The sequence below is a fragment of the Ambystoma mexicanum genome, chromosome 1p (genome assembly GCF_040938575.1).
Source record: "Ambystoma mexicanum isolate Mex_15411 chromosome 1p, UKY_AmexF1_1, whole genome shotgun sequence".
NCBI classification, from domain to species: domain Eukaryota; kingdom Metazoa; phylum Chordata; class Amphibia; order Caudata; family Ambystomatidae; genus Ambystoma; species Ambystoma mexicanum.
Genome location: NC_090921.1, coordinates 1,379,641,108 through 1,379,660,046, shown reverse-complemented (window position 1 = coordinate 1,379,660,046; position 18,939 = coordinate 1,379,641,108).

Sequence of the window (18,939 nt, the reverse complement as noted above, 5' to 3'; positions counted from 1 at the left end):
TAGGACTGATGGAATTTGATGGTTTGGGAGCGCACGTTCTAATATTGTTTTTCCCTTTCTCGTTATTACAGGTCGCAATGTTCGACAGCAGCTGTGGTGTGGTTTGTCAGAAGTCCTTAAGCTAGTACTCACAGGTGAGTGATGTTTCTTCTTATCTCGGTTTCCACAGATTGCAGCCCAGTTGAGATGCTGAGTGCTGGATGGTGTTTTCTCAGTTAAAACAGAATAATCTTGTTCTTGTAGGATTACAGGAATATGCTGAAGACCAGGAGCTGGACACGGTGAGGGTCTCGCTGCTGGTTACAGAATAACACGAAGCGTGTTCTGCAGTCAGGGTGTGGTTTATATAGCCCAGGTAAAGTAGTACCAGGGAAAGTAGTTCCAGGCCTGCCACACCCAAAACCCTAGACCGCATGGCTTGGTTCTTAGAACTAGACTGTGTGGGTGCTTCCATGTTGGATTTAAAGGCCCATGTACATAAATGGGACCTAGTTTGAACAGCCCTTCCTTCCTACATATGAGCCTGGTGCCAAAGGCGCCAGGACTGGCTCCAGGAGCCCTTTTTCAGTGGTTTTAAGGCCCTCAGGGTTCTGGTGGGAGCCTGCTTGTGGCACAACTTGTGCCCCTCACAGTGGTCATGACACATACAGGAGGGCATGGGCGGAATTCATAAAAGGGGGAGCACGCAGCTGGAAGGGTAGGGAGGATGCTGATGAACGAAGAAGGGATGATGTGCTCAATTTCCTATTAGGGTGTATGGACAAAGGATGGTCGAAAGCAACAATAGCCGGGAAGCTGGCGGGCATCGCTTTTTATGGGAAGTGGTTTTGGGGCTTTCAGCCCAGCAGCGGGGAAATAGCAAGCAGGATGTTAGAGGGCTGGGCGAGGGAGAATAGGAGGGGAGAAGGACAGCGGGAATCCAATCTCACCGGCTTTGTTGGCCAGATTGTGCCGGGCTTTGGACAAGGTTTGCTGGTCGGCTTGGAAGGGGGTCATGTTTTCGGCATGTTTTACTTGGTTGTTTTTTGGGATGTTCAGGGTGTCTGAGCTGGTGGGGGGCAAAGGAGAGCAATGTGGTCTGCAGTGGGAGGACATTTATTTCTCGGAAGCAGGGGTGGATATTACGATTAGGAGGTCAATGACGGATCAAAAAGGGAAGGGGTGTTGCTGGGGTGGGGTAGCAAGGAGCTGTGCCCGGTTAGGTAGGTTTTTTTTTTTTGATAACATGTTTTATTGTCTTTTCGTGTTACAATACAATAACATATAAACTTACAAACATAAAACTGTGCATACATGTGGTGGAGCTACATGAGGGACCTCTGCCTATATGCGGACCAATGTAGAAACACAAGTGAGGTTAGGAATACAGTAGATATTAACCATATCAAGTGTCCATTGACATTTCACGTTCAGTTCTTACAGATGACTAGAGGATTTAATGACCTAGCTATTATGCCCAGAGGCGGCGAGGATGTTAAACTACAAGCTGGATTATTTCAAATTGTACCGGTTTCACAACATCTCTTCCCACTTCCCCCATACTTTGTCTGCTTTGCCCGGGCACCCTCTTGCTTGGTAAACCCATCGTTCCATTGGGATAATTGCGTCTATGTCTGATTTCCATTGTTCATACTGTGGAGTGATCTCAGAACCCCATAGTTGCGCTATGTTTCGTTTAGCTATGCCAGTGGATGTTGAAACTAATAGCTTTTCAAAGCGCGATAGGTCCTGTTCCGCATCAATATCCAGTAGAAGGAGTTTGGGGTCAGTAGGGCTCGGTCGGCCTAAGACTCTGGCGAGTCTATCACAGCAGCTACGCCAGAAGTGTTGTACTTGTGTACATTGCCAGAGAATGTGATAGAATGTCCCCTCTTCTTGCTTGCAACGTAAGCATTTTGGATCAGATGTCTTGCCCCACTTGTATAGCGCCACTCGAGGGTAATATATTCTGTGGAGTATTTTCAGCTGAATGAGTCTGATTCTTGCTGAGATCGCCGTTTCCCTGGGGTACATCAGGGTCTCAATCCAGTCTTCAGGTAGAATCGGGCCCACGTCCCCTTCCCATTTCAGTTTCAGGCTCGAGAGCTCTCTTGTGGCAAAGGAGGAGATAGCGTTATACATGGTGGATGTGATCCTGGCGTTCACACTGTCGATAACTATATTTCTCTCTATGGGCATTTCCAGTAAGCGGGCTCTCTGTTCCATTAGTGCATGGTGTAGCTGATTATAGTGGAAACTTTCGGTGGCAGGTAGACTGTGTGTGGACGAGAGTTCGGCAAACAGGATTATTTTATTATTTGCATATACCTGCTCGATGGTATGAATACCAGCTGTTACCCAAGCCGACCATTTAGGGAGATTGTCGAGACCTGAAAGATGGACGTTGTTCCAGATGGGCTGGACCGGGGTGAGTATGTGGTCCCAACCTATGTACTTATTAGTATCTCTCCATATTTGGGCTGTGTGAGCTGTGATCGTGCCCTTAGGGTGACGATTCACACTAGTGTATAGGCTTTCAATCGGGGTCATATCATGACGGGCAGCAATCTCAGCCTGTATGTGGGGGAGTTTTGGGTCACCATGCAGAATGTCGTTTGTTGTCGCCATCTGTGACGCCCAGTAGTAGACCTGGATATTCGGTAGCCCTATTCCCCCCTCCCAGACCGAGTGTTGGAGGGTTTTAAGCGCTATTCTCAGGTGTTTCCCTGCCCATAGGAGCCTACGTGTTATTCTGTCTATTGGGTGGAATTCTACAACGGGAATACTGAGAGGGGCATTCTGGAGGATATAGAGGAATCAGGGCAGGGCCAGCATTTTGAAGAGTGCCGGTCTGCCTAACAGCGTCAATGGCAGTGATGCCCAGTGAGCTACATCTTGCGAGTATCTTTTGATCAGGGGGTGTAGGTTTTGGGTTAAATAATTGTCAAGTCTGTTTTCTATTAGGACGCCAAGGTATCAGAACTGTGTGGTTTCAATACGGTATGGGGAGCCGGAAGGCGGAATGCAGTCTATCCCTTTTACCGGAAAGAACACCGATTTCACCCAATTCACACTTAGTCCACTAAAGACCCCATAATCCACCAGTAATTGAGTTACTATAGGGCAGGAGACCGCCGGGTCCCCCAGATACACTAGAAGGTCATCGGCATACAGGGACACCCTGTCCTCCCACTCTGAGTTCCAGCAGAAGCCGCGCCACATGGGTGAGCTCCGTAGGATGACTGCTAGCGGTTCTATTATTAATGCAAATAGCATAGCCGAAAGTGGGCAGCCTTGCCTGGTACCCTTACCCAATGGGAATATTCGCGAATGCCAGCCGTTTACCCTTACCTCTGCTAGTGGGCAATTATAGAGGAGTTGGACCCATTTTATAAAGGAATCACCAAATTGCATCTTCCTCATGATCGCCCATAAAGCATCCCAATAGACAGTGTCGAAGGCCTTTTCGAAGTCTATGGCAAGTAATGCTAGTGATTGTTGTAGCACGGGTGCTCGTTCTAATGCCAGATGGAGTCTGCAAATATTCATTCTCGTCGACCTTTGGGGCATGAAGCCACACTGGTCCGGGTGTATCAGTGTTGTGATGACCGCTTGGAGTCTATTTGCTAGCACTTTGGCCAAGATTTTGGGTTCACTATTGATTAGGGATATGGGTCTATATGAGCTGCACTCATCAGGGGGTTTGCCTTCCTTGGGGATCACTATTATGGTGGCCTTACGGAGGTCCGGTGGGAGCCTACCTTTGGTTAGGGAGTGCTCGAACATGTTGAGCATCTGCGTGGATATGTCCAGGTGTTTCAGCTTCTTCCAGATATCGATCGGGAACCTTTGGGTCCTGGCGTCTTGCCCGTTTGTAGCTGGGAGATGGCCGCAGATATTTCATCCACTGTTATTTTGCTGTCTAACATGGTGACCTGTTCCGTGGTAAGTATTGGGAGCTCAATGTTGTCGAGAGTGTCACTGGCTGGTGTGGTGGCTGGGGGCTTGTAGAGATTTTCGTAGAAATCCGCAAATCGCTCTGCTATCTCCGCATCAGTGGAGACTGGTTCTGCGTCTGCTGTCTTAATACATTTCATCTTTCGATGCCCCTCTTCTCGTCTCTCCAGCCAAGCGAGCATTTTCCCAGCTTTTTTTCCCGTTTCATAAAGGCGTGCCCTCATGGCGTGGTGTGCCTTTTGGGCACAGTCAAGCGATAGGTTATGGAGTTTCTTTTGCGCTAGTGTTAATGCTTGATTCGTCTCCGGCGTATCGTTGGTGATGTGCTCTACCTCCCTGATCACCACCTCTTCTTCGGCAGACTTAATCTGTTCACAGTATGCTTTCTTCTTTGCTGACGTCCACGAAATGATGTCGCCCCTCAGGACTGACTTGTAGGCTTCCCATAGCGTGTTAGAGTCCTCAACTGATCCTGAATTTAGCTCATAGTAATTGGAAGTGGCTGTCTCTATCTTCTCCTGTAGCTCTGGGAACCCCAAGTAGTAGGTGTTCAGTCGCCATGTAGGTGGTGTGCACGGTCTCTCTGTTTCTAGTTCCAGGATCAGCGGGGAGTGGTCTGAGATACCCCGTGGGAGTAGGGATGCGTTGCATATTTTGTGCACATTTTGATTTGGCAGGAAGAAGTAATCTATTCTGGACATGGAGGCGTGCACTCCAGAGTTGAAGGAATATTCTCAGACATCTTTGTGTATGTCGCGCCATGCATCTCGTAGTCCCAGTGCAGAGGCAAATGCAGCCAATTTGGTGGTGGCGGCGGGATTCCTTGCCCTCAGGTGTGAGCGATCTGAGACATTGTTCATGACCTCGTTAAAGTCTCCTCCAAGCACCCATGTATCTGCATCATTTTCTGCAAGGATCGGGGTAATGTCTGTAAGGAGAGCACTGAGTAGAGATGGGGGGAGTATATTGCCAGGATCGCCAGGGTTTGATTCCATATTGTTGCCTGGACGTGTACATAGCGGCCACCTTTGTCTTGTGTGGTATGCGTGATTTCCAGAGGGAGCCTTTTATGTATGAGTATCAGCACTCCTCTCGCGCCCATGGAGAAGCCTGCATGTACTTCTGTGCGGTAATTAGATCTTTGGGAAAATTTGCATGAGGTTCCTGTCAGATGGGTTTCGGTCAGGAGAACTATGTCAGGGGAGTGGCGATTCAAGTGCCGTAACACCAGCCTTCTCTTGATACTGGAGCCTAGCCCATTGACGTTCCATGTCATGAGTGTTAGGCTCCTAGTGGTTGGAGTCGCTTCAGGTGGCATCTGGTGCGTGAAGTGTAGTCTCACAGGTGTGTTTCCTTTGGTGCTTTTGCAGCGAAATGGCGGCATGGGCCAAGTTTACATTGCTCGCGGTACCTTTGTATGCTAAAATTTGTAGACAAACGTTGTCTTCAACTCCTCCCTCCCTACGCTCCACCCTCAACTGAAGCATCTGTCGACCCAACAGCAACATGTGAACAGTTAAACTTTACAGCACCTCCGTGTGGTGCTGGAACTTAAGTCTTGGTCCGGGGGGCGGGTGTTTGATTGATTAGCCACCGGCCTGGATGCGTTCTGTGATTAGACTGTTGTAGGGAGAGGAGGCTCCATAGCGTTACATTACTTGGTGACTCTATCATATTGCTCACAGCTGCTCTTACTTCATACATCTCCCTGCTGCGGGTTTTCTAGTTGTGGTTGCTTCTGCGGTTCTTGTTCCGGCAGCCGCTCTGGGCGAGGGCTATTGCGTTCCCTTCTCTTTCTTCCCTCGGCGCTCCAGTCCCCTTCCATATGACGCTCAGCCCATCTCCACGCTTCTCTAGGGTCAGTGAAGTGCACGGTTGTGCCCTTGTGGAATATCTTGAGTTGGGCCGGGAAGATTAGCCCATACTTGACACCCATCGAGTGCAATCGTTTCTTGAGCGGGTCGAATGATTGGCGCGCTTTCTGCACCTCCCTGGTGAAATCAGGGAAGAAGGCTATCCTTGATCCGTTAAATGTGACCGTGCCCTTTGATCTCGCCAGTTGGAGAACAGTGCCCCTGTCCCTATAATTCAGAAATCTGGCGATGACTGTGCGTGGTGGAGATCCCGGTGTAAAATTGCCAGTTGGGATGCGGTGGGCACGCTCGATAGAGAAGAACCTGGAGAATGACTCTGCGTCATAGGTGTTTGCCAGCCATTCTTCGAGGAACAGTTCCATGCATTCCCCTTCTGCTTTTTCAGGAAGGCCGACTATGCGGATATTGTTGCGTCTGGATCTGCCTTCACTGTCATCAGCTCTTGCTTCCGGGGTTTTAATGCGCGCTAACATGCTCGACACTTGCCGATTCACTCCACGTAAGCCATCCTCGGTTTCCGAGATTCGTGTCTCCGCTTCTCCCCTACGGGAGGTCAGCTTTTGCAGGTCGTGGCGCAACAATGACACGTCTGCGCCAATATTGTCCATCTTTTTTTCCATTGAGGTCCTGGAGCTGGCAATGGCACTCATTATGTCTCTGAGGGAGATATTTTCTTCCACATGATCTAGATCGGCCGCTGGGAGCCTCTCTGGTGAACGAGGCACTGAAGTATATGCATATTGATCAATTCTACTCTGCGTAGATGTTTTCCTGGGCTTATCTTTACCCATCTTTCTGCTTAGTAGGATGTTGGTGCAGGAGGCTGGTGTGGGGTCTTGATGGGGGAGTGCTGGTCGATAGGATAGGCCGCTGTTGCTGGAACTGTGGTGGTGGTTGCAGCGGCGCTAGGCGTGGCGTATAAGGCGATTACTTATGCCCGCACTAACTTTGTGTGCACCTTTATCTCAATGCCCGCCAACCAGGGGGGGATGCCAGTTCTCTCTATCCCACCATCTTCCGCTCCTTACTGCCCTGCAGCACACTCGGGAGTCGGATTGTTGGGGCCGTGCCTCAGTTTGCCGGGGGTTCTGTGCAGGCGCTCTACGCTGAGCGGAGTGCCCGCTCTCACTCTGTGGATCGTCCCTCGTTGCACCACCACAGAGCCCGCCTGGGCTTCCCTCACTCTCTCGCGAAGGGGAATGGTCTGCAGGTGACGGGCGCCTTTCCACAGTCTGAGCGCCGCCACTCTGCGCTCCGTCCTCCGGGCGCGCCCCGGGCTCGCAGCTTCAGGATGTCCGCAGAGGCGCCCGCCCAGCGGTTAATAGCGGCCCGGTACCCGCCGCGGATGATCAGACGAAGCCCGCCCTCAGCTGCCGCACAGCACCTCCGTCGGGATCAGGATATCGGACGCAGAGCCGGCTCCTCACGTGAGCCCGTAGACGCTGTGCCCGGGGCCGATTTCGTTTCAGGGGTTCGCTGTCCTCTGCCTCGGTCGCCGGCTACTGCAAACGCACGGTGGCCATCTTAGGAACGGGCTTCGTTTCGGGTCCCTGGACTTTGCGCTCGCTCGGGAAACCGATCCACGCTCCGGTTTCGCGCTGTTGCAGTGCGATTCAGTGCAGCAGAGGTTCTCACTTCGGTGAGCTACTTTGGGGCTCATCACAGAAGAGTTTTAATGCAGGATCGTTGCAGGATAAGGCCGGTGGCACGCGAGCAGCAAAACTCATGTCCTCATCGTACGGCTGCTGGCCACGCCCCCGGTTAGATCAGGTTTGACTTGGAAGGAGTTAGGTGCGGGGAGATCGGGGTTGGTTTTCAAGCATGAGGATGGGGCGGTAGTGTCGGCGGCTCAAGTGTTGGGAGTATTGAGGAAGGCTTTGGGGCTGTGGGGGAAAACGCAGAGGACACGGTTAAAAGCTTGGGTCGGTGGAGGTCAGGGAAATACAAAGGGTATATTAGTGACCTGCGAAAAGTGGCTGTCTGAGAGGGGAAAAGGGGGGCATAGGGGAGGGCTGGGGGGCTCCGGGTGGTTAGAGAGTGGAAAGTGACATTATAATTTCATTTGCAGATGCGGCTCGGAGGAAAGGGGAGATGCCGCAGATTTGGATTGTTGGTCATTCAATTGTGAAATGGGCGGGGAAGCAGGCGGAGAAAAGGATTTTTGGTACTCAATTGGGGTGCAGTTACAACGTGGCGCTTGTGGGATGGTCGGGTTTAGGGGGGCTTCGATGGGATCAGCTGCTGCCCATGTTGGCGGGCTGAAGGAGTGTTATGGGGCTCAGAAGGGCTGATAATACATGCAGAGGAGGACGAACTTGTCCGAGACACAGGTGTGGCTCTGTTGAGGAAAATGAAGAGGGATTTGGCATAGATCAGGGAGATATGGCCAAAGGTAAGTTTGGTATGGTCTAAGCTGCTGCCAAGGAGAGTATGGAGGGGAGCGGTAAGTGAGGAGGCAGTAGAGCTAACTAGGAAGAAAATGAATATGGAGATGACAAAGTTTTGCAGTCTGGTGGCGGTGCAGGTTCTGGTGCACAGAGAGATAGTGTATGAGGATTTTTTGGTTTTCCGGGAGGATGGCGTTTTATGGTAACAGTTACTACCTTTTGGATATGCAGATGCAAGTGCAGGAAATGATAAAGAGTTGGGGTTAGAAAGTAGAATGGTAGTGGTGGGGCAGAAAGAACACCTCACGGAAGGGTTTTTCTGATGCCGGGGGCATGGTTCCTTTGGATGAGGGGGGAGGGAAGCACAATGGGGGAATAGCGCGGGAAAGAATGGGGTGGTGCTGTTTTGCACGAACGGGCTACCCCGGGGGTGCAAAGAGGGGTAACAGGTATTGAAGATGGAGGGGCGTGGCCCCGGGGAGGAGATGGGAGAAAGCGGGAAGGAAGGCTGGAGAAGATGGTAAGGAGATGGTAGGGAGCAAGGGATAGGTAGGGAGGAATTTAAACTGACTTAGTTATTTAATTGTTGGGGGAATTGAAAATGTTTAATTATTAATTTTTTGGCAAGTTGTTAAATGTTAGTCTGTAAGGCCAGGGGCCAGGTTAGCGTTTATTTGTGAGCTTCGGCCTGTCACATTAAAGCGACCTTTTCCACTACAAGCGAGTCTGGGTGTTTTGTGCAGTAAGCCAAAAGGAGCCTGGCTGGCCCCCGCTGACACTGCAGCCTGCAGCGGACACCTCCCACGTCAGCAAAGGTGCGGCGTGCATGCTGCCAATGAAAAAAAAAAACATCAAGCAAGTCTCCCGTCTGTGGAGGGAGAGCACACGCCCAGGCGCCATTGAGAGGAAAATTCACTCACTACCGCGTGGAGGAGAGAGAATGCAGCGTGCTCTCTGCCAAAATGGAAAAGCCCATAAGTCTCCCGCATGGAGATGACGACATAGGAAGCAGCAGCATGCCCGCTGCATGCAAGCCATACATTCCGGATACATTGGCCGTAATACTCCAGCCTGAGGGAGGAGAAGCCAGCACTGCTCCAGCAAAAGGACACACTCCTGCCTGAGGGAGGACAGCGGCTGATGCCCCAACAGTTTATCTGGGAACTCCTGCCTGGGGGAGAAGAGCAGCCAATGCCACCACATCAACAACATTTACCCTTGCCTGGGGGAGAGCAGGCGGCCCATTCCGCTACAAAGACTGTGGACACTCCTGCCTGGGGGAGAACTGGCAGCCCATGCTGCAACAGCGCTGCAGGCCCCGTGTGGCGCAAAAGCCAGAGGAGCACCCTGGCCCACTGGACACTGGAAGCAGGCGCTCCCGACAGTGGGAGACGTGCACTGCCTCAACCAAGGCACTCCCATCAGGGGGAGAAGTGGGCAGCCTAAAGCAACTACGGCCTGGGGGAGCGGCTTGGGACAAGAGGCGCGGCTCAGCAAAACACAACACTGCAGTGGCTTTTGCAGGAAGCCACCACTGTGAACCTGCCTATCCCTGCGGCCAACGGGCCAGGAGCTGGTTGTACATCGGGACACGTCCCCAACACACAACGGGCATAGAGCGGCATGCAAGAACCATCGCTGCAGTGGCTGTATCCCGGAACCCATGACAGTGAGTGAACACTCCCGCCTGAAAGGGTGTTTGCAGATGGCATGACCTGGACCGCTGCCCATCCTGCAGCTCATTATCACGACAGCGAGGGAAAAGCTGCTACCTGGAAGGGACCCAACAGATGGCATGACGTGGACCGCTGCCCATCCTGCACCCAAGCACCACAAATCTCTGCCATGATGATGGCATAACTGAAGCTCTCCCCGAGGAGAGTGCTTTTGCTGTCAAGCAGAAGGAGAGAACGAAAGGGAGCAGGGACGAAACAGGGTGCCGTCAGCACCTGCCTGGGAGAACCATGTCGGACAACAGGCCAGGAGCAGGTCACGCAGCGAGGCATGTACCTGCCTCCATCAAAAACCAGAGAGCAGTGCAGCAAGCTCTGCCACCGCACAGGCCGCACACCTGGGGCGAGCCACAAAGAACTCCTGCCTGGGGGAGATGACACGTGGACAAAAGCCTTAGCCAGGTAGCGGCTCTCCCCAAAGAGAGTGCTTGTGCGGCCAGGCAGAAGGCTAGCCAGGAAGAACTCCTGACTGGGGAGCCTAGCAACGGCACGGCAGTTGCCGCTGCCTTACCAACAAATGTTCAAGGTTACAACCAGAGAGAAGAGCTGAGCACTGCGCAGCCTCGGTCGCTGTACGCGCCGACTTAAGCAGAGGGAACCTCAACAGGAAGGGACTAGTGCCACGGCGGTACCACGTAAGAACTCCCGCCTGAAGGTGGAGCCTGGCCATGGCTCTGCCCTCTGCCATTCAGCGGTTCCTAACCTAGTGAGCGAAGCCCTATCCGCCTAGGGGAGAGGGTGGGCCCAAAGGACTCCAGACTACGGTCTGCCGCAAGGGACAAAAACCCTCCAGGCCCACTCGAGGACCATCCAACAGCAGACGGTCCAGGGACCTGCTGCAAGACGACAGCTGATGTGGCCCTCAGTATCCCTGGGCGTGGCGTTGCCAGCTTGTGGAGCGTTTTCCATCTTAGGTGAGCAGACACAGAGGGACTGCCCTGTGGCCATTCGACGATGTGGCCCTGGTATCCCCGGTGTGGCATTTCTGGCCAGTGGCGGCATCCCCACTTCCATATTGGACTAATAAAGTTTGAAGTAACAAAGTCTCATAGGTGTGTTACACCCCAATGTATATATGTGCCTAATTGTATACCAGACCGAAGAGGTATGCTGGTAGTGCAGTGACACCGCAAAACTGATATGAGGGTAACGTAGGCCCTGTAGGTTAGCTTGACATCAATGCTGGCCAGGACTGCAAGCAGGAAAGAGAGTTAGCATCACTCCTCATGAGACAATGAACTAAACCGCCCAACCCCTGGTAATGCACCCTTGTAGATAGTGGGTACAGGTACATGCCTAACTAAGAATGTATATACCTGTGTTTCAAAATGACACCCGAGGTCAGTGTGAGCATTAGCAGTTGTTGTAACAAGTGCTATCTTAAATGTTAATTATTTGTTTGTCTTTACCCTTGGCATGGGATGTTGTGATATCAGCACTGGCTCGTGCCAGGTCACATGTTTGGGGCCACGTGTCCTCACACGTGGCCCGCACCAATAAAGATGCTGAGTGGTCTCCCGCTCGGCAGTTACCGTTAGACACTAAAGATGTCTCTGTGTCTTTATATGCATGTTGCACCAGCGAGCTCCAGGGGACGTTTGGGCCGCCCCACATTGAGGGGCACAACCATCAAGATGAGGGCTGGAGTCCCTGGCTCCCCGTAACAGAGTGGAGGCACCCTCTCCATTATTTGGTATATAGCGGACTCCCCACAGCTCTTATCATCCGATCTGAAGTGATTCCAAGAAACCACAACTATCCATCTCACTGGAGAACTGCCCCAGGGAGAAATCTGTTGTACAAGAGAGGTAACAGCGTGTCCAGTGTGGTCCTCAAGGAAACCTCAAGGATATCAGCCCCAGTAAGGTGTTGTGAACAGTTAGGGTTAGAGAATGATTTGACGTATGATGAAATTCCCAGCCCCAGATGCAGAACAGGAGTCACCTGACTGCGCATGCCGGGTGTGCACGGCTGACCTGCAGTGTGGACCACAGCTGAATGGAATCTATACAGCTGCCATAGAAAAGACTCAGAACAAACTCTCACATTGCTCATGAAGGCACAACGAACAGAGGAAAACATTTCCTGATGCACTAGAGTGCTGAAATGCAAGCTAAGGGGCCTGCATAGCACAGCTTCCTGACCCCAACATAGCATCAGGTTTTATATAAACCAGTATCATAGGGCCCGGGACACAGACTGATCCTAATTAGCAAAACAGAGAGAACATCTGATAACAAGTACAATCCAAGTCAAATACATGTTTTGGAGGTCGACCCATTAGAGAATGGCCTATTATCAACAAGGGTACTGAAGGGGAAATAAACTGTGGTGAGTCAGATGTAGGAGACGGACAAGAAACTTAGAAGTTTAATTAAAGGAAAGAATGCCTCACCTATCCCCGCAACTTTGATGATCGTTTTCCCTAAACTTCAAAAGAAAATTAATTTGTGCATGTCAGGATGTCTTCCAAAAACTCAGTCCTCAGGCAAACCTAATCTACTCTAGCATGTGATCCTACAACGAATAACAAAGGAAAAATAAACTTGGCATAGGAAAGCATTACTTCCCCCTTTTCTTTACTTGTGTTGTCCCCCACCCAATTGTGTCTTTGGTTCTCTCTTTTTCTATCAGGCCTCGGCCTGCTAGTACAGTTTAAGTAGGACTTTTATCCTTTTGTTTCTAGAAAAGGAGACTCTGGACCTCCACACAAATGTCCTTGTCAGTTCAAAGAGTTTGATCCTTTGTTGGAGTAAGAACAGGCCCTGGACTTATCTTTAGAATCAGTTTCTTGTTCACCCCTCCAGGGTGTTCCAGTCTCTATGAATTATTGTATCTCTTAGCACGGCGTGGGCTTTCTGGCTCTTCAGCCTGTTTCAGCTTGGCAGTGTTCTTACCCCTCGGTAGGGTGGCTAGTTTCTCAGGATAGCCTACCAAAACATTGAATGCCATTTTTTCAGATCCCATAAAAGGGATTTTTTCAAATGTTTTTCGCTGCAATGTAGGTGGGGATGGGGGGATTGAGTTATGTTATGTTGATTTATACTGCGCACCGCTACCACGCAGGGGCAGTATCCAGGTTCTTGCGTCGCTCTGGAAGAAAAGGGGGTGGGGACGATAGTGAGGATAGGGTGAGAGGATAGGTTCAGAACCAGGAGGAACTGGCATTTGTGAGTGTAGTTTTGCATGTTGGAGTTGGTGCAGAAGGCCCTGTGCGTTGTAACCATATGGGTAAGACTCAGTGCCTTCGGTGCGTGCTAGTGTTTGTATTGGTGTTAGTGTGTTGTATGGGTTGTGGTTGTGCACACTGGTTAAATAGTGATCCAGAGTCTGGGTGTCCGTAACTGTAAGACTATCTGGTGTCTTGGTGTATACTTTTGTGTTGTCAAATTTATCGACTGTGTGGGGTGATTCACACTTGGTGTGTTTCCAGCATCTCAGAAATGGTAGGTGTGAACATAGAATTGATTTGTGGTTTGTTTATGCGTATTATGGCTAGGCCAAGGTATTGTCACAACCACTAGTTCTGCAGCATGGGCAGCCACTGGCCCTGTAGCCCACTCACACACATATGTCCCGAGGCACCCACATTGGGCTTACAAATCATCACGACACTCATAGAGACTGGGCTCAGCCAACACACCAGGAATCCAGAGAGGACCCAGCTGGACTCTGTCCTGGCGCATTTGGCGCCAAGTACATTGCTTTCCACAAAACTGGTCACCCAACATGGAGGGAAGTCAACCTAGAACGCATTGGTAGGCTGCAGACTAGTCTCTGGGTGTGGCTGGCTATATAAGCCACACCCAGGCATGCAACCTTGCTTTGCGTTGCTCTGCCCAAGGCAGCGTAACGCTCACCATGTCCCTGCTACAGAAGTGAAGCCGCTTCAGCACTATGAGCTAAGCTCATTACTCACCTAGTCTCCTGATCCTGCGGCAGCTCCATGCAGCCTCCGGATCCCGCAGCACCTTCATCCAGCCTCCAAATCCTGCGGCGCCTTCCTCTATCCTCCAGCAGAAGGCAGCCTCAACCTTTCACCTTTCGCTACTGCAGACCATGCAAAGCAAGTAACCATCCAACTCCACAGTAGGTCTGGCCTTGGAACCCAAACATCAGTGAAGTAACTGGTGTTCACAGACAATTCGCGGCCCTGCCAAAGAGAGAGCAGGATGGAGAGCCACCCTTCTTCCTATACAAGGTGAGCCACTGCCACAAGATAGATGGGTTGGACCCTAGGGAGGGGGGAGGTGGCAGGGAGGAGGTAGCAACACCATACCTGTAATAGATATTCACTCCATGCATCTGATCCTAATCCTAGGAGCAGCCCGCTCAGAAGAATCAGACGAGATCCCAGGGTTGCACAGCACAGTGGTTCCAGGAGACCAAGAGACGGGCGCCCTACAAAGGGAATTGGTTGCATATAGAGACCGGACGGAGGAACTAGCCCGACAGGTGCTCCAGAACCAGGCTGGCCAATCCCCATTACCAGGGAGCCACCCCCCTTCTGTATCTCCAGCTACCCAGTGCAAGTAGTCCTTCTGGGTGCGGTTGCCTTGGCCCCACCTGAGCGGTTCTTCGGGGACCCTAACAAGTTTGCCGTTTTTATGAACCAATGCCACCTGCACTTCATCTGCAGACCTGGTGTGTTTCCCAACAACCAATCTAGGGTTGCCTTTGTTTTATCTTACCTGGGGGAACCGCTGCGGACTAGTCAATCCCTTTTGTAAACTGTGACGATCCGATATTGCGCAATTTTGTGGGCTTCCAACGAGAACTGGAGAAGCTATTTGCCTGACATACCAGGGGCCAGGCCTTAGATAACGAATTGCTGTCGCTCCAACGAGGTAGTCAGGATCTACTAACATACATAGCCACATTTAACAGGTTGGTTGCGGAGACCAACATGCCCAGGGAGAAGATGACCACCCTATTCTACTGGGGTCTACGAGGAGAGTTAAAAGATATCCTTGCTCAAGTTGTCAATCCACCGGATGGCTGTGCAGAATACATCGATCTCATGGTACAGCTGGATCACAGACTCCAGGATCAGAAGACCGATCGAGCTCGGTCAGAGGGGAGAACCGTGTTTATACGTCCCAGAGAAAACCAGTCTCGTCAGTCAGAGAGCCAATCAGAACCCATGCAGATTGGTGGAATGCGAAGCCCATTGACCAAAGCAGAAAGAGAGAAAAGAACACAACAGCAGTTGTGCTTGTATTGTGGTAAAGCAGGGCATTTCCTGCATGATTGTCCAGTGAAACCACCCAGGAAGATCATAGGGGCATTGGATAAAGGAGATACTGGACTCGACTCGGAAAACTCCAACGCCCGGCAAGTGTTGTCGGGCAGGGAGAAGGAGTCAAAGACCTCTCACCTCGTTGTCCCAGTGATCCTGGTTAGCCAGCGGCAGCCATCTCGGATGCATGCCTTGAAGGCATACAATGATAGTGGTGCAATAAGCAACTACATCGACCAGGACCTGGCGGACCGTATTGGTCTTCTCACCTGTCCAAAGGCAATGACCGAGAAAGTAACGGCGGTTGATGGCACCCAGTTGTCCTCCGGACCAGTGACCCATTCCACGGAAACCGCAACACTCCTCTGCCAGGATGGCCACAGGGAAGACATCGCCTCCGACCTAATAAGCGCCCCCCAGTTCCGGATGATCCTGGGGATTCCGTGGTTGGAGGCTCATAACCCACATATCGACTGGCGTGCGAGAGTGTTGACCTTCTCCGACGAGTGTACCTGTTCCTGTTACAAGACTAAGAAACCCTTGGAAGGACAAGTACAAATCGTATCAGGAAAGAAGTTAGTGCTTGGCTTGTTAGGTGTGTTACCCTCGGCATATGCCGACTTCCAAGATGTGTTCCAAAAGGAGCAATCAAACACGTTACCATAACACCGGACATATGACTGTCAGATTGACCTCATCCCTGGGGCCCAGGTTCCATGTAGCCATATCTACGCACTAACCGAACAGGGGAATACCCACCTGAAAACATACCTGGATCAATACCCGGTGAACGGTTTTATCCAACCCTCTAAGTCCCCTGCAGCTTCACCTCTCTTCTTTGTTCCAAAGAAGGAGGGGGACCTCAGGGTTTGCATAGATTACCAGTCATTGAACCAGATAACAGTAAAGAACCGATACCCTCTGACACTAATTCCAGAACTCCTAGATCAGGTAAAGGTCGCACAGATTTACACCAAGCTGGACCTAAGAGGGGCATATCACCTGGTACGGGTAAAAATGAGGATGAATGGAAGACAGCGTTCTGGACGAAGTATGGTCTCTACGAGTACCAGGTGATGCCCTTTGGGCTGTGCAACACCCCAGCCGCATTCCAAAACTTCATGAATGATGTGTTGAGGGACCTACTAGACACCTTTGTCATGGTGTACATTGATGACATCCTGGTATACTCCACCACAGAACAAATACATGTCACCCATGTACGGGCCATCCTGGAAAGACTACGACACCACCGGCTCTACGCTAAGATGGAAAAGTGTTCCTTTCATGTGTCAGAAGTGGAGTTTTTGGGATTTATTTTCACCCCTCAGGGTATTCGGATGGACAACCGGAAAGTGGACGCGTTTTTAAATCAACCTCCACCTACTTCAGTTAAAGGAATCCAAAGTTTTCTTGGATTTGTGAATTTTTATTGCCGCATCATACCCGGTTTCTTCCAAGTATTCCACCCGATTACATCCTTACTACGAAAAAACAAACGCTTCAATTGGCCCATAGAAGCAGAGAAAGCCTTTAAGGTTTTGAAGCAGAAATTCACTTCAGCTCCGATTTTAAAGCATCCAAAACCTGATCTCCCCTACATAGTCGAAACCAACGCCTCCAGTACCACCATGGGAGCGGTTCTTTAGCAAAGAAACACGGAAAACGGCCAACTACATCCAATCGCATTCTGGTCAAAGAAATTCTCCTCGGCCGAGATGAACTACGCTATCACTGACAAGGAACTTCTTGCGATCAAGGCAGCCTTCAAGGAGTGGAGGCATTACCTCTAGTGAGCCCGACACACGGTCACTGTTATCACGGACCATCGCAACTTGCAATACCTGAAATCAGCCAAGGCGCAGTCGTCCCGCCAATTCTGATGGGCCTTATTTTTTGCAGAGTATGACTATGTTATCATGTACTGTCCAGGGGTGCGTAACAGCAAGGCTGACGCGTTATCACGTTTGGGCAGCTGGAAGGACGTTTTCAAGGTGCCAGAAACGGTAACCATCATACCTGAAAGCAAACTCCTAGGGGCTACAACAACTTCCCCCTTGGACGATCTAAAAGCCAACATCCTACATCACATGAGTGGAGAAGAATCACAGGCATGGACAGCAAGAAGCGCTCAACATACACTTGTCAACGGATTACCTCTGTTTTATGGAACGGCTATATCTCCAAACTACGGCTCAACAAGAACAGGTTATCACCAGTTATCACAACACGTTACTAGAAGGGCACCCTGGAGTAGCTAAGACATTGGCCAAAATCTGAAGAAACTATTGGTGGCCTACCTGGTGAAAAGTCGTCACTCAGTTTGTGCTGTCATGTGGCATTTGTGCGCAAAACAAATCCCAAAAGCAAAAACCAGCAGGTCTCTTACGTCCATTAGCAGTTCCGCCTACGTCATGGCATACACTGTCACTTGATTTCATCACTGATCTGCCCCCCTGCAATGGTTATAATACAATATTGGTTGTGGTGGATTTGTTCTAGAAAATGGCTCACTTCATCCCTCTGAAAGAACTACCTATAGCACTTACACTAGCAAAAGTCTTTCTGGAACAAATAGTCTGGTTACACAGTTTCCCGTTAGTTTTAGTATCGAACCGAGGCAGCCAGTTCATCTGCAAGTTCTGGAGAAAGAGTTGTGAACTGGCACAGGTTGATGTGCGCCTGTCCACAAGTCACCATCCTCTAACCGACAGCCAAACAGAGCGGACCAACCGGACACTGGAGCAATACCTGAGGTGCTTGCTCCATCAGTCAGAGAATACTTGGAAGGACATACTGTGGATTGCAGAATATGCTTACAACAACTCGCATCATTCCAACACCGGGCAAAGTCCATTTTATGTCCTGTATGGACACCACCCACAATCCTCCATTTTTGACACACCGGAAGTACTAGAACTGTCAGCAGTAAAGATACTGCATACAACCATCAATCAGGTTTTTAAGGAAGCCACAGAGCAACTGACAAAAGCCAAGGAAAGACACAAAACGTTTGCGGACCAACACTGAAAGGCAGCTTTGGCTTATTAGATCGGGGATGCTGTATGGCTAGCCTCTAAGCACGTTCCTATGAAGGGACCTCGAACATTCCACCCTAGGTATCTGGGCCCATATACCGTTGGGGCAATCATTAATCCGGTGGCGATGAGATGGGCCCTGCCATCAAACATGCGCATCCACCCAGTATTCCACGTTTCTCTCTTAAAACCTGTCCAACCTGGCACCCGGCTGCAGGCACCCTTGGCCCCTACAATAGCAGATGGTGAACCAGAGTACGAAGTTAAGAACATATTACTCTCCAAGACAATTAGATCCAAGTTATTCTACCTTATTGAATGGAAAGAATATGGGTCACAAGACATATCCTGGGAACCCAGCGAGCATGTCTATGCTCCCCGACTAGTCAAAATGTTTCATCTTGCATATCCAACCAAGCCAGGACCAGGGGCTTCCACCTTGAGGGGGGCAATAGGGGGGAGTACTGTCACAACCACTAGTTCTGCAGCATGGGCAGCCACTGGCCCTGTAGCCCACTCACACACATATGTCCCGAGGCACCCCCATTGGGCTTACAAATCATCACGACACTCATGGAGACTGGGTTTACCCAACATGGAGGGCAGTCAGCCCTGAAGGCATTGGTAGGCTGCAGACTAGTCTCTGGGTGTGGCTGGCTATATAAGCCACGCCCAATCATGCAACCTTGCTTTGCGTTGCTATGCCCAAGGCAGCATAATGCTCACTGTGTG